The sequence below is a fragment of the Ambystoma mexicanum genome, chromosome 2q, assembly GCF_040938575.1.
Source record: "Ambystoma mexicanum isolate Mex_15411 chromosome 2q, UKY_AmexF1_1, whole genome shotgun sequence".
In the NCBI taxonomy this organism is placed as follows: domain Eukaryota; kingdom Metazoa; phylum Chordata; class Amphibia; order Caudata; family Ambystomatidae; genus Ambystoma; species Ambystoma mexicanum.
In genome coordinates, this window is record NC_090924.1 from 1,368,391,118 (window position 1) to 1,368,411,918 (window position 20,801).

A 20,801-nucleotide genomic window follows, 5' to 3' on the forward strand; every position below is an offset into this window, starting at 1 on the left:
ACATGGATCTTGAATCGCGTTGACCCCAGAGGTCTTAATGAAATATTAAAGGTGTATCCATTTCCTGCGCCACAGGGCAAGCGGCTTAATCAAAACCCTGCCGAATGGACAAGCGATCCATCCAACCAATGGAAACTGATCTGGCTGCCAAGTGGTTAAGGACTAGGTCTTCGGGTTTAGCTATACCGATTTGACACTGGTAGGTGACGCTGGTAGGCGGGGGTGTGGCTAGAGGTAGGGATCAGGATGAGTGCATGGTCCCTTCACGTAAAACCAATGCAGAATTAGACTCCCGGTGAGTCTGCGCTGATGCACTGGATGGGCTCATGAAAAGGGCAGAATTCAAAATGGCGGCCTGGATCTCCTTTCATTATTCGAAACGCTGATACAAGGGGCCAGGTGGAGTCTGGTGTTGGGCTCGGTATGTTACAAGGAGTACCGGCTCACTTTCACACAGTGGAACAAAATTCCTGATGTAGAAGCACACCGGGCTTACCATTGGCTAATGTACGGGATCATTTCTATAGCTATTGAAGACTTAGGTACCCAATGGCGAGCAAGGACGAGGAACCAAAATGCAGAAATTTGAAGCAATAAGCTTTCAAGTGATTCCTAAAGATTTTCTCCAGCGCATGAGCTATTTGGGTAGGGGAGGTTTGCGCTGTTTAACATTTAGGTCAATGGTGAGGTATATGGTTTAAGGTCCATATGCGATATCCCAGGCACGTATATGGTTTAGGGTCGGCTTGGGACGAAAAAATAATAAGACTCATGCACCAGTCAAATTTGGCCCACATTTCAGAAAGTGGCATTTTTTAACCTTCATCAAAAACTGTTGCAGGAATACCTGGTGCACATTTTCAGAGAAATGGGAATGAAATTATACATTGTAGAGCATATTTTGAAAATAACATTTCTCAAGAGTGTTCTAAACATACTAAGTTATCAAACTGGACCAGAAATTCAGCCAACACTGGCCTGCTGGATTAGAACATTCAGGCATTGCATAGGCCGGACTATGCAAGAGCGCGTGAGGAACCTCATATAGCGCTTCAATTCAAACCAAATGGCCTCTAAGTGCTTCTAGCACGAACAGAAACATCTTTTTTTTTTTAAATGCGATGCTTTACGTTGGTGAGTAGTAACAGCTCGTGTTCATAGAGAGAGCTTCTCCTAATGTATTGTTTTTTTATATAGCGCCTATACACAGGAAAGTGTTTCAAAGCGCTCAAGGAGGGTGGGCACAAGGGGGAAAAAACAGCAGTCATTCAGAGCCCATGAAATTCTGAGACGATAATAGTCTGCACAGGCAGAGTAAGTGCGTAAAACATATTTAACAGTTGAGACATAGCAAATAAGGCCGGACAGCGATTCTGAAGTTGTACCAGTGCTACTAAGGGGAGCAGACAGGGGAGAACAGACAGACGATCTTCAGGCACGTGCATTTTGATCGTTGCATTAGGCCGCTTACTGTAATATTTACATTTCCAATTAACCGTAACACCTTAATCAGTGAACAATTTTTCAAAATACACTACATATAGAAAATTATCAAATAAATTGTACTTTGACTGAAAAAATTCACAATACGTTTATCTGAAAATCGTGCTTTTAAAATAAATAAATATATTTTCGCAAATAATAATACAGTATGTGCGTTTAACAAAATATTTTGACTGAGTACAAAAGAATCAATGTAAGATAAAAGACAGAAGCACACGTTTCAAAGAGCAACTTCAGTAATTCTTTTAAGATAGGAGATTAGGGTTCATAGAATTTGTTAGGAACATTACTCGAAAGCCTGCATTACCAAAAAGAGAATGTTGCGGGCTCGTATGCATATCCGATTACTTTTATTGGTTGTTATCTATATTGAAGATGATTGCATAGTCCTTTTTAGGAGACATGAATTGTCGAAACAAGGTATGTGGACTGCTTCATTAGTAAGTGTATGGATCGAGGTTACGAAAATGTACAATGTTTGTTATGTGTTATGTTACGTGAATGTTATGTGAATGATATGTGATAAGTGAATGTTATGTTTGTACATTTTATATTTTATATGAAATATGTTTTATTTGTAACATGAAATGTAAATGTTTTGTAAAGATTCATACGAAAAGTTCTATGAACTGAAACGTATAATAAAGTATAGTACTGTATTTAAATAAAAAAAACAATTAAGAGAAGAAAAATACATGAAATAGGGCATGTGCAAGCACCGACATGTGGGAGAAACTTTAGCTCAGAGGGTATGTCCGGGGCGCCCACACGGAGCAGGGAACTCCTAATCAGAACTGAAAAAATGGGGGAGAAACTTGCAGAATGCCTTTTTTCTTGATTCTCAGCCCATCCACACCACTGAGAATTACGCTATAATTTGGTTATCAATTGCAGAGCATTGTGTAATACGGAACACAATTAGTTAAGTTCCAAGAATCAAGTCAGTTTCTAGTGTCTGCTGCATGTTGGTCTTGGGCCTAAAATCAACTCGTTTGATGAACACATGCATGCGTGTTTTCTCCATCCCCCCTTTGGGAACACAGAGTTCTTGCACAGCGAGCTGGCGGCCATCTTGGTTTCAGTGCGGAACGCTGAAGGAAAAATGGAGCTAGCGGTGGAGAATGCAATTTTTTGGGGTAAGCAAGCATGGAAGTCTGGCCTGTGCAAAACATATAAATAGCATGCCTTTTAATATTAGAAAATGCAGAATTGTCAGAAATAGACTGGCTTTCAAATTTACAAGCAGTGTATGGGTCTGCTGTATGCGACTCCCATGACACGTTACCATTGGCTAAGCTGGCTAGGGCTGATGGGTGTTGAAGTCCAAAACTGGCTAGGGCTGATGGGTGTTGAAGTCCAAAACATCTGGAGAGCAAAAGTTTGCAGATGCTCTGGTATAGAGCCATAAACTGAGTAAACTAAGATTTTCCGCTTTTGTGCCCCGGCAATCCCGCCACCCCATCACAAGCCGGTTTAAAAGCGGTCGTTTCAGTTGTGGCCCACTCCTAAATGGGATTTTAAACTGATTTATGGGAAGCGCGTATATATACAAACAAATATGTATTATTGTATATTAAATAAACCTTCTTTATACAGCAGGTCATGATTTGTATTCTGTTTGCACGCGCTTCCTTTATTTGCTTTGCACATGCGCACACCGCTGTTCCTTAACCTTGAGGCTCTTGAAACAAATGTTATTTAATTTTGCCTAACCGGGCAATTCCCTCTCCCTGCTTGTTATGACGCAGCTAGAGAGTAATGCTGAAATATGTCCCCCCCAGGGTACACTAATGTAGCCTAAAAGGCGGGTGAGGGACGCTTTAAGAGCTGCTGTAATTATGTTGTAAGAGTACTTTAGAAGATTCAAAACACAAGTAATTACCCGCCTGGAATTCCAGGCAGGGAGACCTCGGCGAGCGCAAAGAGCCCAGCCCGGGGGCCTCACCACTCCCCCTCCCGCTTCCCGCAGGCCACAGCACAGCCTCTGAATGCGAGGTCATTTTGGGCTTCCTTCCTGGCATTTTTTTGGGACGGTTTCTTTGTATAACACTGTTTTATGGCTGCATCGTGTCTAAACCCCCCACACCTGTCTACACGTAAACGCACCCAAACTCATCTCCCACTCCCTGTACATATTAACCCTCGCGGATAATTTTCTATGCTTTCACCTGCTGTACATAGATCTCTACGACCTGAACATGTGATGCTTTGTATTAACCCTTTCCGTATTGTATTGTATTCATTACTATCAACTATGCTTACCTCACTGCATTAACTATGTAACCTTGTCAAGCGCCTGGATGCCCCAGGGTCAGGCGGCGCTATACAAATAATAAACTAAACTAAACCACACCACAAAGTCGACACTCAAAACGTAATTAAAACTGTGACAAAATGGAGGCCCTATACACAAACAGACATTTAATTGGAACAGAAAAAGCCAATTAGCCAATCAAAGACATAATTGCCTTATTGCACACGACATCTCTTCTTTTAATGAATGTATCTGAACCAGGACAATGTGCTCCCTAGTGCTAAAAGGCCAGCACGCTAGCGCTAGGCCAAACGTTCCCGTGGTGCACACATGCATTCAATTAATATATATTTGCACAAGGGCAATGTGTTCCCCTGAGTGCTAATACAGTAAAAGATTGCACTTGCACTTGTGCAAAGTGTAGTATTTTTGTATTTGTATTTATGTGTTCCCCTCAGTGCTAATACAGTGAAAGATTGCGCTTGTGCAAAGTTTAGTATTTGTGTATTTGTATTTATGTGTTCCCCTGAGTGCTAATACAGTGAAAGATTGTGCTTGCACTTGTGCAAAGTTTAGTATTTTTGTATTTGTATTTATGTGTTCCCCTGAGTGCTAATACAGTAAAAGATTGCACTTGCACTTGTGCAAAGTTTAGTATTTTTGTATTTGTATTTATGTGTTCCCCTGAGTGCTAATACAGTGAAAGATTGCGCATGCGCAAAGTTTAGTATTTTTGTATTTGTATTTATGTGTTCCCCTGAGTGCTAATACAGTAAAAGATTGCACTTGCACTTGTGCAAAGTTTAGTATTTTTGTATTTGTATTTATGTGTTCCCCTCAGTGCTAATACAGTGAAAGATTGCGCTTGTGCAAAGTTTAGTATTTGTGTATTTGTATTTATGTGTTCCCCTGAGCGCTAATACAGTGAAAGATTGCGCTTGCACTTGTGCAAAGTTTAGTATTTTTGTATTTGTATTTATGTGTTCCCCTCAGTGCTAATACAGTGAAAGATTGCGCTTGTGCAAAGTTTAGTATTTTTGTATTTGTATTTATGTGTTCCCCTGAGTGCTAATACAGTGAAAGATTGCGCTTGCACTTGTGCAAAGTTTAGTATGTTTGTATTTGTATTTATGTGTTCCCCTCAGTGCTAATACAGTGAAAGATTGCGCTTGTGCAAAGTTTAGTATTTGTGCATTTGTATTTATGTGTTCCCCTGAGTGCTAATACAGTGAAAGATTGCGCTTGCACTTGTGCAAAGTTTAGTATTTTTGTATTTGTATTTATGTGTTCCCCTGAGTGCTAATACAGTAAAAGATTGCGCTTGCACTTGTGCAAAGTTTAGTATTTTTGTATTTGTATTTATGTGTTCCCCTCAGTGCTAATACAGTGAAAGATTGCGCTTGTGCAAAGTTTAGTATTTGTGCATTTGTATTTATGTGTTCCCCTGAGTGCTAATACAGTGAAAGATTGCGCTTGCTCATAGTTTAGTATTTTTGTATTTTTACTTATTTGTCATTTATATAGCGCTTTACGCCAAAGCGCTGAAGTTTCTGTAGTGTGGCCCATGAATCTTATCCCTGTTGTTGGGTGCCAAGACATCGTTTGTATTTCTGGACATTTGATTGCTTTAAGTGATAGTTTTCAATTTTAAAAAGGCGCTAATCACTTGCTTACGCCTTGTATTGCCCTTGCGAAAAAATGGAATAACTATGTGGTAGAGGCCTTAGCTAGCGCTGACATTTCTCTTGAACTATTGTTATCGAATCCAAACAAAGCCAAACTGAAACTATTCCAGGCAGACTGGATAAACACCCTCAGCCAATGCCTGGCATATGTGTACAGTGACACTATGATGCATCATCACAAAAAAAAAACTTCGCACTATGGAACCCTACCTAGTAAAATGTTCATCTAGCTACATAAGATCTCAAATGATGCCTATTAGACTGAATTTGTGTGCCACTGGACAGATCTTGGGAAGGAGACAAATTATTCCCAAAGATGAAATATACTGTCGGTATTGCAAGAATATTGGCCAAATTGAAACATTGTGTCATTTGGTTGTTGAGTGCCCAGCTCTGAGTGTACTGCGGGAACAACTGTTTAAGATGTGTAACTACCTTTTGTTACCTCGTTCCAGTGAAGAAATTCGGGCTTATCTTCTTTCTAATGCTAAAATGTCCATCCAAATAGCACTGACCCAATTTGTTAATACAGTAATTCCTGCCTAATTACTGAAAGTTTCCTTTTGGCGTTACTTTTAACCCTGTAATCAATTGTAATTTTGGCTCGGGGTCCAGGAGGAGGCATTGTGACTAGTGGCTGTTTTCCATTGCCGTAGTCATCTGTAGGTGTTCTATGACCGGTACGTGAGTAATGTCTATGGTGCTGAATAATTAAATTGTATTAATGAACTATTCTCTTTTTAATTGTTTAAAAATAGAAAATTGTGCTTTTGTGTAAAGTGTATATTTATATTTTGTAAGGTTGATTTTTCAGCCAATTCAAAATAAAAAAAAATGTAAAATAAATAATTTTAATAAGGCGAATGTCCTCGGCTGGCTATTTCTTGTCGCAAAGCTAAGTGGTGTCAACACACATAGATGTGGGGGCTCTTGTCAAAGGTTAGTAGTATCTTCCCTCCTGCTCTCTTTCCCACCTCCTTGTACAGGCATGGAAGATCTTAAGAGAGTTCTTAGGTCCAGTGGTTGGGTCGCCGGTTCTTTGGGGTTACTTGGGCCATAGAAAAGCCACGGGGTGGGGGGGTCATTGGATGGAATCCTCCTTGTCCTGCATCCCAGCAGCTCAACAAGGGGCATCAAAAATAACAGGATGGCTCCTCCTTAAGTTCCAAAATTAAGCAAATCAAAACAAAGTTACTGGGGTTTTTAACTGTCTCACAAATCTGGGCTCCCACCTTACAAATCCCTAAGATGTTTCAGTCGTTCAGTGTCGGGGCGTATTAGTTCCCCTGCAATTATTTTGTGGTGCCCAGGAGCCTTCGGTCCTCCTTTGCCTCCTTTTTGGAAGGATCCTATTCCAATGGTCACGCGTTGGCACCATCCAGAGATGGGCATCATTGAGAAGATGTTTGGGTGTCACCAGTCTTATGCCCCCAGGCTGGGATTTGGCTGGTCAGCTGGGCTGGAGCATGCGAACCCTGACAGCACAAACTCTTTTAACAATGCACGCTCTTTGGTTTCCGCATCCTCCCATCACCTAGGCCACTGCCTTGACTCGATTCTTTGCATAGGCCCCAGGATTTTATTTCTTGCTACATTGCCGATCTCATGATTGGCCCGCTCTGCTAGGATTTTTGGGTTTGAATTTGTCCAACCACATTCTCCTGGCCCTGCCTCATCTGCCTGTTTTTCCTCGTGTCGCTCCAAAGATAGAATTAGAATCTTAGAGCATGTTTTTTCTTCAGTGCTGGAGCACCCTCCTCTTTCCACACACTAACTGTGAGGATACTTGCAGTCTCACATATACAAGTTTCAGACACTATGCAACCACATTACTCCTACCAATACAAGACAACCTAAAAATCATAACCGCTATTGGTATTCTGCTTCTCTTTGTGTCCTGAACCAGGATTATTAGAGTATAGAAAAATGGTGGCACAGAAACAGGGACTCCATATCCTCTGACCTAGTCAAACCCGCCATATCCGGCTATAAGAAGGCCAATTTTACTCTAAAATCTGCCTATCTTCAGCGCCATCTTCATAGTGTTTTAAACAAAACCAAAAGAACTTGTTGTGCATTTACTAGTAATTACAAACTTTTAAGTTGGCAAATGACTTCTACAACTTTTTTGTGGAAAACATTGCACTGATTCAGGGACATCTTATTAACTCATCGGTGACTCCCACATTCATCACCCCTAAGGGATACCCCCTAATATTACTTTTGAGATTCCCCCAGTTCTTCCAGAAGAAACACTGCTCTTGTTCTGACTCTGGAATCGCCAAGCACAACTATGACTTCGGCTAGTCACACTTGTCATCAAGCCCATACTCTACATCATTTCATACCTCCTTAGTCAATTCCTCAGTTTCTCAAGGGATTGTCCCTACGATTCTGAATGTCTCCACTTTCACCCCCCCTGAAAAAAAACATCGATTGATCACAATGCTCTTCAGAATTATCGTCCCATTGCTGGAATACCTTGGCCGGCTAAGATTCTTTAGAAGGTAGTCACTCACCAACTGTAAATATTTGTTGAAGAACATCTGCTTCTCTACATTTTTTGGTCCGGGTTTCGGCATTTCATGGAATTGAACCAGAATTGGTGACTGCATGGGACAATGGTTCAAAGTCATTTCATCGCAGGATTTTTTTTCGCGTGGGGTTTTACCATGGATTCTTTCACAAAAAAACGAATTCAATTTTATTTATTTTTATTTTTGGGGTGTCCCCCCCCAATCCCTACATCCCCTTTAATTTGTTGGCTATTTTCAAACACCCACACCCCATATATATATTTTTATATCCCCCCCTAAAAAGTTCTATCAGTTTTTTTCATTAAAAAACCCACGGTGAAAACCCCCACGATAAAACATCCTGTGATGAAAGGACATCGTACTGGGACAATACCCTGAAATACACAAACAAAGGTGCCCTTACTCTGTGGATTATTTTTGACCTCTTGGCAGCATTTGAGATGGTAGATTCTGCCATTTTGCTGTCTGGGCTGACCAAATTCCCATGTCCCTGAGGTGGTTCAGGTCTTTTTTAACTGGTCGTACTTAACAGGTTAAGCTTGGAAATGACTGTTCTAATACAATTATAGTTATTTCTGGAGTCCCCCAGAGTTATCTTTAATCCCCACTGCTTTTCGATATGTATATATATCTGGCCTCTCATGTGCATTTTCTCAAGTCGTAACCTTTATTACCACTCTTACGCAGATGATACACAGACCTGCATGGTTGTTAACAACTCCAATGATTCCCTTCAGTCTATTGTGGACTGTGCTTCAGAAAAACGCCAATGGATGATTCAATAAATCACAACTCAATCCACCTAAATCAGAGCTCATCCTTTTTGGTCATACAAATCTGCTAAGTAATTCATTGTGGCCTACATCTTCTTCTGCCATATTTGAACATCTTACTTCCTTTTCACACAGGGTGAATTATTCGGGATCCATTTGGCAATTTAACCTGGGGCGTGAATCCAAGGTTGGGGGAATCGTTAAATCTATTAACGTCTGCCTCTGGCTTATTTTCTCAGTTCTTTCTCTCACCGTTGCAGCTGACGACCAGTAGTGGTTATAATTATAATTTGTATTATAATTGTTCTTTTATATCGCACTGAATACCAATGAGTTGTTTCTTAGCACGGGATCGGGATTCAAACCTGTGTTGCACTGTGTTGTCTTGCTTACAAGACAAATTTGTTGCCCCTGAGCAATACTTCCTCCCCAATGTTTGCGCCTTGCTTAATTAAAAATTTGATTCTGGAATTTCCCTGACAGCAGAGCGGCTATCGCAGAAGAAAAAAATAGACCATCAGCCTAATCGATCAAACACCGAAACAGCTCCAATTTCACAATTCCATAGGTCTCTCCTTTGGTTACTGGTAAGACAGAGAATCGTATTTAAAGTTCTTTTCCTGCTTTTCAAGTGCATGAACAGATCTGCCTCAGCATACCGAGCAGCGAAGATTCCTGTCCATCATCTGACTCAATCCCTTCGATCTGCAAATCAATGCTTGTTAGCTATACCTCCATCCCATTATACTCATAGGGGCAATAGGTGGTTCTCAGCCCCGGTTGTCATGCCTCTGGAATTCACTACCTATTTATCTAAGAAGAATTGATTCCCTACCACCTTTCTGGAAAACCTGTAAAAACCAATCTTGTTCATTAACTTTGAAGATGTAGCATAGTATCCACTAAATCTAACACTGCCCACGTGCAGTTTAGCTGCTTTGTTTCTTTTCTCTCCTTTCCAGATAATGTGAATGTGATAAATACCAAAGAAGACGTGGAATCCAAATTCCTCTACCTCTGTTCTAGGGAGTCTCTCACGGATTCCGAATTCCCCCAGCTTGCTTCAATCCTTGCCCTCTGCAGAAATCCTGCTCTCGGAACCCCACCACTTTTCCCCTATTCTCTCTTCTGCTATATTACACTTAACTCCTGTTAACTCCTCGACGCATCTCCATGCTCTCGTACCTCCTCCCATCTGCTGTTCTGGTACACCCGGTGTGTAGCGTATCTAGGGAATCCTCCCGCTCAGTGTTTATCTTCGCAAGTTGTTCCTTGCCTCCACCTACGCCACTAGTGTCTCCACTACCTCTGTTTCCTAGATTGGCACCACCTCCTTCTGTTGATGCCAGTGGCCACTTCTTCTTCCTGCTGCCTCATCCTCTCTTCCTAAGATATCTCACCCCTGCCTCCTTCTCCCTAACCACCTCCTCCTGCAGCCTCTCACTGCTCTTCCAGATATCTCACTCCTCTAGTTGTCTCATCACTTATTTCACCTCAGTTTCCCACCATTTATAGGGGACTCTCCCATTGTGCCCTGACCACCCTTCTCTGACACTGTCAAGGGTGGAAATATTGATTTTCAATTGTGATGCCTTTGTTTGATCTTCTAGGTGGTCCTTTGACCACATTGTTTGCTCCACCCGCCCCCTCACAGATAGCCCAAGCCATCTTGGATCCGATATTAGGAAATGCAAAAGCGATCAAATGTGTCCAGCAGAGCTGGGTGCTTCTCAAGTCCTCCTGGTTTACGAGTCTGTGTGCAGGTCTTTTTCCCTGAGTGCTGTACTTGCGAACTCCAACCGGGCCAACTCCAGATTGCACTACTTATTCCCACTAGGTATTCTGCTCTGTGGTAGCAGATTGGATATCTCCCGGCTGCCAGTATTTGCTCTGCATATCTCAGCGCCCCTCAAAGAGACTGAGTGACACGTCCCTGCGATGCACCTAGGGATGGGTGAGGTAGACCAGGGAATCCTCCACACACCACTCCTGTGTGGTGTACCACATAGAGTCCGTCACCTATGATCACCCTATCCCTTGCCCACAGACCCAGGCAGCAAACATTGTCAAACACTCCAACCTGAGATCAGTGAAGTCATATGGGTGTTAACAGAGGTCGCAGCTGCGACCCCTGAGGATTCCCTTGCTACCCCTAAAAAACAAAAATAGAAACAAAAATGTTTTCTAACTGGAAGCCCCTGGGATGTGGTCAGTGCCATGTGGCTCTTTGTTTCTGGAGTAGCTGGCTTTCTTGTTCAGTCCTTTTAAGAAAACCAGGGACTTTCACAAGTGCAACACTTTGAGCAGTGACCACCAAATAAGAAAGATTAGGAATAACAAATAATTTGTCTTTCTGGCATTCTATACAATAATTGCTAGACTCATTAAAGGTTTATTTCAGACACACTTCATGGGGTGAGTTACTGATTTAGTGTGTTCTTAAGCACCTCAAATTCACAATGCAGACAAAAACTTCCAAAAAGCATTTAGAGTAGAATAAGCATCTATTTTGGACTATGTATTTTGCGTTTTGCAAGTTGCAGTTAGAGCATGTTTTTTTCTCTGACGTTGTCTCTGTTATGTTCATCAAAAGACATTCCATCTCGGTGTCCTAGGCCACTTGACAAAGTCCTTGTGCCGAAAAGCTTGTGTACAGTGTACAAATGTTTGACCATAACACACAAAGCGGCCCTTAATTTCATTGTGCTTTGTTGTAATGTGTCTATCTTTCCTATCTCCCTGGGATGTTTGTTTGCATGTATGAGGTAACGAGTGCCCAGAGTACGGGATGCCATGTAAGTGCGCTGCTTGCCCTGTGCTACTCTAATTTGTTTAATACACATTTATGATCCCTCCCAATGATATGTAGTTTGCCAACCTCTGAAGCCTGAAAAGTAGATCCAAGCAGGCTTAATATGTGGCCACCTTTGCACCAGACCTGCAGATGAACTGTCCTGCTGTTAAATCTGTTACCAGTTTAATGGTATCCACTACAGACTGTAATTTACTTTTTGACTTTGAGAACATTCAGACATGTAATTACTCATTTTATTATAGCCGGTAAGATAGCTATAGTCAGTAAGATAGCTCAGTGAGTTGAGCGCTCGCTGCTGCAATGTTTTCATGATTTGCAGTTTCGAATCCTAGCAAGGCCAACTAAACCTTTCATCCTTCTGAGGTCAATAAATGAGTACCAGCTCAGGTTGGGTGATATTGTATGTTTCATTGTTCTATATAAAGGGCTTAAGTAAGTGCTACATAATAACACATCATTCTCATTTTGCCTCGAACGTCTGCTTGCATTCACAGTAATTTGGTAATATGTGCCTATACACACTGATATTAATGATACATATGGTGATCCTTCTTGTATGAAATCTATATCACATTAGTTATATCGTAACCATATTTTTTGTAATGTACTTAGGAACAATTTTATGTGATGCCACTACCTGTTTTGTCAAGGTGTGAAAGGTCATGTTCCATCGCTTTCCGTGATGTCACTTTGGGGTGGGACAAATTAAATAATTTCCTGTGATGTCATCAGAGGTTAAGGGTCATGTGATGTCACTTCCCTTACCCCTGGTATTTTGGTGAAATGACGTCCCTGCCTGAGATCCTATTTGGTAAATCTTGGGGAAGTGACACAGCGGGCAACACATCAGAGCCACAAGTGGTGGCCACCACCAGGCCAGGGAATATTGCTTTTCAGTGATTCTATAAGTGAAACAAATGTTTAGGCACATTTGGTGAAATGGCATTACTTTTGAGATTGGGCAAACACTTCCTTTACATTGCTCATAAAGAATAGGGCCTGATTTAAGTAAGAATGCACTTGTAACCCGTTCAGGTGCGTAACTTACACATGAGTAAAATGCGCCCAATTCAGAAAAAGGAAGCAGTCGTTCTGATGACTTAAAGCTTTTTGAATTTTCTGTAGGAGATCCCAGACGTTGACTCACCAGGATCTGGGTAACTTGCTCTTTCACGGTCTGGTGTAATTCTCATGCATTTTACATATGAGTATGTTTGGTAGCTTGAGTGGCGGTTATGTGGGTCTCAGACCTGTGGTGTTCATGAGGCTAACAGAGCTAGAAGTTCCATTTTCATATGTTTAATCACATCAAGACTAAAGTATTATAAACAATTGCATACTGCCCTACAGGGGTGTTGCCAGGTCTGTAAAAGACCAGGGGCTACGCTAATGTCGGAACTGTTGGGAATGGGGGCTAGCTAGGCTTTTGGTTGTAGCTCCTGAGATTCTATTCGGGGCTACAAGCAAAAGACCAGGGGCTATGGCCCCCATAGTCCCCCCTAGCAACGCCTCTGCTGCCCTAGATGAAGACTATAGGTTGTTGTCAGTACCGCTGAACCAAATAGCATATTTACCAACTAGTGTAGAAGCCTGTGTACATGGGCCAAAGTGCAGGTTTTCATTAACGCAGTAGGACAGCCTAAGGCAACAGCTCCCTCTAGTGGTGACAACAGGAAAGGTTATGTGAAATGGCATTGTCTCCATATATCCTAAGGCAACAGCTCCCTCTAGTGGTGACAACAGGCGGAGCTGTGCGAATTGGCACTGTCTCTATAAATTCTAAGGCAACAGCTCCCTCTAGCGGTGACAACAGGTGAAGCTACTGCATTGGACAAACCTACAGGGACAAAATTACATCTGGCCTTTTTATTATATTGTTAGATTAGATTGGCCAAATACTGAACAGTTAGCCAAGTGTTCATCTGAGGAGTCAAGTAGGTATTATTCTATAATCAAACTTCCAAACTTGATAAACTTACTTTATGAAAGCAATAACAGTCCCTCCCGTGCATTTTTCTTCCCTCCCTTCTTTTATTCCTCTTAATGATATGAGCCAGCGTACGTGATTAAAGCATTAAATTCAGGGAGCCTCAAGTTGCCTACAAGCAAATGATTGAGCGCACATTGTAAAATCGCAACTTCTGAGCTAAAGTCTTCTTTCCTCTCTACCAGCATTTGCCAAATGCAGCTTTAAAGATGGGACTTTTGCTGACTAATGAAAATGCTTGAATGATCCAAATATATTAATTGTGGCTGAAAAAACACCAAATTCCTATTACAACTGGAAAAACGTGTTACATCCCTAATCAAGGACCAAGCCGGTCATTCCCAAAACATTTTTCCACAAAGCACATCGCCTTCCCTTGTGTGGAGAAAAGTTGCACCCTATTCAGAAAGAACCTCTCAGAGTGTGCATTCTGACGCCACATTCCCTGCACTGTGTGCACAGAAAGCCAAGGCCCTTAGGGGGGCATTTTCAAGCATTCCAGAAGCACCTCCCAATTCGGAAACAAGAGGTGCCGTGAAATGCCTGCGCAAGGTAAGCGCCTCCCTCTGCACCTGTCTGTGGCGCAGGGAGATCTGAAGGTATATACGCAGCGAGATGGGGATGCACAGCACAGGGGGCTGTGCAACGTGCAGAAAGGTCGCTTGTGACCCCTATGCACATTGATTTTAAGTTGAGAAACGGAGGTATGACACACTTCTCTCCTGTTTGTAGTTTAATTCCTGAAACACGACTAAAAAAGCTTTTTCCTTCAAAATGACAAATGAGCTGTTATTACGCAGAAGGGGGCCACTGGCCCACACGAGTGGGTCAATATCCACAGGATAATACGGCATTTAAGATGGCGGCACAGAGCAACTGGCGCATGGCGACGAGAAATGCATAGCACAGCGCTGTGAATAGGGTGACCTGCGCATTTCCTATAAGCGAACACTCGCACACAACATGGCTTGCTCTGCGTTGGTTTTAGGTGGCAGATCCTTTTTGAATCCGGCTCTCGGGGTTTTGAAAATATTTCATATAATTAGTACTTGCCAAAATGTTAAGGCACGTTTTAAGCAGCCCCCTTACATCGACATGGACCTTGTATTTACTCTTTGAACGTCACACGTGTGTGCCTAAAAACTGGCCACGCTGGACTACTGTCCAGAGCTGCGGCGCCTGAACCGGCTTTCTCCGTGTTCAACAAAAACACAAACACCTAATTTTATTATAGTGCGGAGCTGGAAAACAGTGCCTAAAATCCTGCCGGCTTTCCTGACGCCAGGAAACCAGGAAGGGACAGAACACATTCCGGAAGCAGGAACCGGAAACGAGGGAGGGCTGCTTCGCGCGTGCGGGAGGCAGTGTACAGGCCCCTCCTCAGTGCCCATATCCCACCCATATGGGTCGATGTCCTGTTCTGACTAGTGGCATATCAAGGAGAGAGAATGTGGGGGTGGCACAAACTTGCCCTCACCGGGGGCCTTTTGGAATCTGATGTGCCACTGCTGCCACCCAAAAAGTCGTCAAATGGTATTGACCAGTGCACCTCAAGCCCCTCAGCCACATCCTATGGTGTGGACCGCCACCAACACCTCTGCCAGCCAACATTTGGATGGTGCACAGCGTGGATGTTTCTTTTTGGTGGACAAAGCTGGGGGTATCTTAATGCCAGCCATTGACTGATAATAGTTTTAAATATGTTTTTGGCACCGGCAGAAACCCAACAGAAATGTGGTTAAAAAGAGAGTTTGACTCCAAATAAGTAAGAGATAGAGAGAGTGAACTTAGAACCCATATTTACTATCATTCTGGTTACTAGGATATATACTATTCGGGGTACCCTGCTCATTCTGGTTACTAGGATATATACTATTCGGGGTACCCTGCTCCTTCTGGTTACTAGGATACATACTATTCGGGGTACCCTGCTCCTTCTGGTTACTAGGATATATACTAATCGGGGTACCGTGCTCATTCTGGTTATTAGGATATATACCATTTGGGGTACCCTGCTCATTCTGGTTACTAGGATATATACTATTCGGGGTACCGTGCTCATTCTGGTTACTAGGATATATACCATTCGGGGTACCCTGCTCATTCTGGTTACTAGGATATATACTATTCGGGGTACCGTGCTCATTCTGGTTACTAGGATATATACTATTCGGGGTACCCTGCTCATTCTGGTTATTAGGATATATACCATTCGGGCTACCCTGCTCATTCTGGTTACTAGGATATATACTATTCGGGGTACCCTGCTCATTCTGTTTACTTGGATATATACTATTCGGGGTACCGTGCCCATTCTGGTTATTAGGATATATACTATTCGGGGTACCGTGCTCATTCTGGTTACTAGGATATATACCATTCGGGGTACCGTGCTCATTCTGGTTACTAGGATATATACCATTCGGGGTACCCTGCTCATTCTGTTTACTTGGATATATACTATTCAGGGTACCATGCTCATTCTGGTTATTAGGATATATACCATTCGGGGTACCCTGCTCATTCTGGTTACTAGGATATATACTATTCGGGGTACCGTGCTCATTCTGGTTACTAGGATATATACCATGCGGGGTACCCTGCTCATTCTGGTTATTAGGATATATACCATTCGGGGTACCCTGCTCTTTTGGTTACTAGGATATATACCATTCGGGGTACCGTGCTCATTCTGGTTACTAGGATATATACCATTCGGGGTACCGTGCTCATTCTGGTTACTAGGATATATACCATTTGGGGTACCCTGCTCATTCTGTTTACTTGGATATATACTAATCGGGGTACCATGCTCATTCTGGTTACTAGGATATATACCATTCGGGGTACCCTGCTCATTCTGGTTACTAGGATATATACTATTCGGGGTACCGTGCTCATTCTGGTTACTAGGATATATACTATTCGGGGTACCCTGCTCATTCTGTTTACTTGAATAGGATATATACTATTCGGGGTACGCTGCTCATTCTGGTTACTAGGATATATACCATTCGGGGTACCCTGCTCATTCTGTTTACTTGGATATATACTATTCGGGGTACCGTGCTCATTCTGGTTATTAGGATATATACCATTTGGGGTACCCTGCTCATTCTGGTTACTAGGATATATACTATTCAGGGTACCGTGCTCATTCTGGATACTAGGATATATACCATTTGGGGTACCCTGCTCATTCTGGTTACTAGGATATACACTATTCAGGATACCGTGCTCATTCTGGTTACTAAGATATATACTATTCGGGGTAGCCTGCTCATTCTGGTTACTAGGATATATACTATTCAGGGTACCGTGCTCATTCTGGTTACTAGGATATATACTATTCGGGGTACCGTGCTCATTCTGGTTATTAGGATATATACCATTTGGGGTACCCTGCTCATTCTGGTTACTAGGATATATACTATTCGGGGTACCATGCTCATTCTGGTTACTAGGATATATACCATTCAGGGTAACCTGCTCATTCTGGTTACTAGGATAAATACTATTCGGGGTACCCTGCTCATTCTGGTTACTAGGATATATACTAATCGGGGTACTATGCTCATTCTGGTTACTAGGATATATACCATTCGGGGTACCCTGCTCATTCTGGTTACTAGGATATATACTATTCAGGGTACCGTGCTCATTCTGGTTAATAGGATATATACTATTCGGGGTACTAGGATATATACTATTCTGGGTACCCTGCTCATTCTGGTTACTAGGATATATACTATTCGGGGTACCCTGCTCATTCTGGTTACTAGGATATATACTAATCGGGGTACTATGCTCATTCTGGTTACTAGGATATATACCATTCGGGGTACCCTGCTCATTCTGGTTACTAGGATATATACTATTCGGGGTACCGTGCACATTCTGGTTACTAGCATATATACTATTCGGGGTACCCTGCTCATTCTGTTTACTTGAATATATACTATTCGGGGTACCCTGCTCATTCTGGTTACTAGGATATATACTATTCGGGGTACCCTGCTCATTCTGGTTACTAGGATATATACCATTCGGGGTACCCTGCTCATTCTGTTTACTTGGATATATACTATTCGGGGTACCGTGCTCATTCTGGTTATTAGGATATATACCAATCGGGGTACCCTGCTCATTCTGGTTACTAGGATATATACTATTCAGGGTACCGTGCTCATTCTGGTTACTAGGATATATACTATTCGGGGTACCCTGCTCATTCTGTTTACTTGAATATATACTATTCGGGGTACCCTGCTCATTCTGGTTACTAGGATATATACTATTTGGGGTACCCTGCTCATTGTGGTTACTAGGATATATACTATTCGGGGTACCCTGCTCATTCTGGTTACTAGGATATATACTATTCAGGGTACCGTGCTCATTCTGGTTACTAGGATATATACTATTCGGGGTACCGTGCTCATTCTGGTTATTAGGATATATACCATTTGGGGTACCCTGCTCATTCTGGTTACTAGGATATATACTATTCGGGGTACCATGCTCATTCTGGTTATTAGGATATATACCATTTGGGGTACCCTGCTCATTCTGGTTACTAGGATATATACTATTCAGGGTACCGTGCTCATTCTGGTTACTAGGATATATACTATTCGGGGTACCCTGCTCATTCTGTTTACTTGAATATATACTATTCGGGGTACCCTGCTCATTCTGGTTACTAGGATATATACTATTCGGGGTACCCTGCTCATTCTGGTTACTAGGATATATACTATTCAGGGTACCGTGCTCATTCTGGTTACTAGGATATATACTATTCGGGGTACCGTGCTCATTCTGGTTATTAGGATATATACCATTTGGGGTACCCTGCTCATTCTGGTTACTAGGATATATACTATTCGGGGTACCATGCTCATTCTGGTTACTAGGATATATACCATTCGGGGTACCCTGCTCATTCTGGTTACTAGGATATATACAATTCGGGGTACCGTGCTCCTTCTGGTTACTAGGATATATACTAATCGGGGTACTATGCTCATTCTGGTTACTAGGATATATACCATTCGGGGTACCCTGCTCATTCTGGTTACTAGGATATATACTATTCGGGGTACCGTGCTCATTCTGGTTACTAGGATATATACTATTCGGGGTACCCTGCTCATTCTGTTTACTTGAATATATACTATTCGGGGTACCCTGCTCATTCTGGTTACTAGGATATATACTATTCAGGGTACCGTGCTCATTCTGGTTACTAGGATATATACTATTCAGGGTACCCTGCTCATTCTGGTTACTAGGATATATACCATTCGTGGTACCCTGCTCATTCTGTTTACTTGGATATATACTATTCGGGGTACCGTGCTCATTCTGGTTATTAGGATGTATACCATTTGGGGTACCCTGCTCATTCTGGTTACTAGGATATATACTATTCGGGGTACCCTGCTCCTTCTGGTTACTAGGATATATACTAATCGGGGTACCATGCTCATTCTGGTTACTAGGATATATACCATTCGGGGTACCCTGCTCATTCTGGTTACTAGGATATATACTATTCGGGGTACCGTGCTCATTCTGGTTACTAGGATATATACTATTCGGGGTACCCTGCTCATTCTGGTTACTAGGATATATACTATTCAGGGTACCGTGCTCATTCTGGTTACTAGGATATATACTATTCGGGGTACCCTGCTCATTCTGGTTACTAGGATATATACCATTCAGGGTAACCTGCTCATTCTGTTTACTTGGATATATACTATTCGGGGTACCGTGCTCATTCTGGTTATTAGGATATATACCATTTGGGGTACCCTGCTCATTCTGGTTACTAGGATATATACTATTCAGGGTACCGTGCTCATTCTGGTTACTAGGATATATACTATTCGGGGTACCCTGCTCATTCTGGTTACTAGGTTATATACTATTCGGGGTACCCTCCTCATTCTGGCTACTAGGATATATAGTATTCAGGGTACCCTGCTCATTCTGGTTACTAGGATATATACCATTCGGGGTACCATGCTCATTCTGGTTACTAGGATATATACCATTCGGGGTACCCTGCTCATTCTGGTTACTAGGATATATACTATTCAGGGTACCGTGCTCATTCTGGTTACTAGGATATATACCATTTGGGGTACCCTGCTCATTCTGGTTACTAGGATATATACTATTCAGGGTACCGTGCTCATTCTGGTTATTTGGATATATACCATTTGGGGTACCCTGCTCATTCTGGTTACTAGGATATATACTATTCGGGGTACCCTGCTAATTCTGTTTACTTGGATATATACTATTCGAGGTACCGTGCTCATTCTGGTTATTAGGATATATACCATTTGGGGTACCCTGCTCATTCTGGTTACTAGGATATATACTATTCGGGGTACCGTGCTCATTCTGGTTACTAGGATATATACCATTCGGGTACCCTGCTCATTCTGGTTACTAGGATATATACTATTCGGGGTACCCTGCTCCTTCTGGTTACTAGGATATATACTAATCGGGGTACTATGGTCATTCTGGTTACTAGGATATATACTATTCGGGGTACCCTGCTCATTCTGTTTACTTGAATATATACTATTCGGGGTACCCTGCTCATTCTGGTTACTAGGATATATACTATTCGGGTTACCCTGCTCATTCTGCTTACTAGGATATATACTATTCAGGGTACCGTGCTCATTCTGGTTACTAGGATATATACTATTCGGGGTACCCTGCTCATTCTGGTTACTAGGATATATACCATTCGGGGTACCCTGCTCATTCTGTTTACTTGGATATATACTATTCGGGGTACCGTGCTCATTCTGGTTATTAGGATATATACCATTTGGGGTACCCTGCTCATGCTGGTTACTAGGATATATACTATTCAGGGTACCGTGCTCATTCTGGTTACTAGGATATATACTATTCGGGGTACCCTGCTCATTCTGGTTACTAGGATATATACTATTCGGGGTAACCTGCTCATTCTGGTTACTAGGATATATACCATTCGGGGTACCCTGCTCATTCTGGTTACTAGGATATATACCATTCGGAGTACCCTGCTCATTCTGGTTACTAGGATATATACTATTCATGGTACCATGCTCATTCTGGTTACTAGGATATATACTATTCGGGATACCCTGCTCATTCTGGTTACTAGGATATATATACTATTCGGGGTACCCTGCTCATTCTGGTTACTAGGATATATACCATTCGGGGTA

The 20,801-nt window shown here is 42.2% G+C and overlaps 1 protein-coding gene across 1 annotated transcript in view; it reads right to left on the reverse strand.

Moving 5' to 3' along the window:
• RARB (retinoic acid receptor beta) overlaps nucleotides 1-20,801 on the reverse strand; it is a 544,674-nt gene that overhangs the window by 354,029 nt on the left and 169,844 nt on the right. The gene's annotated exons all lie outside the window — the stretch shown is intronic.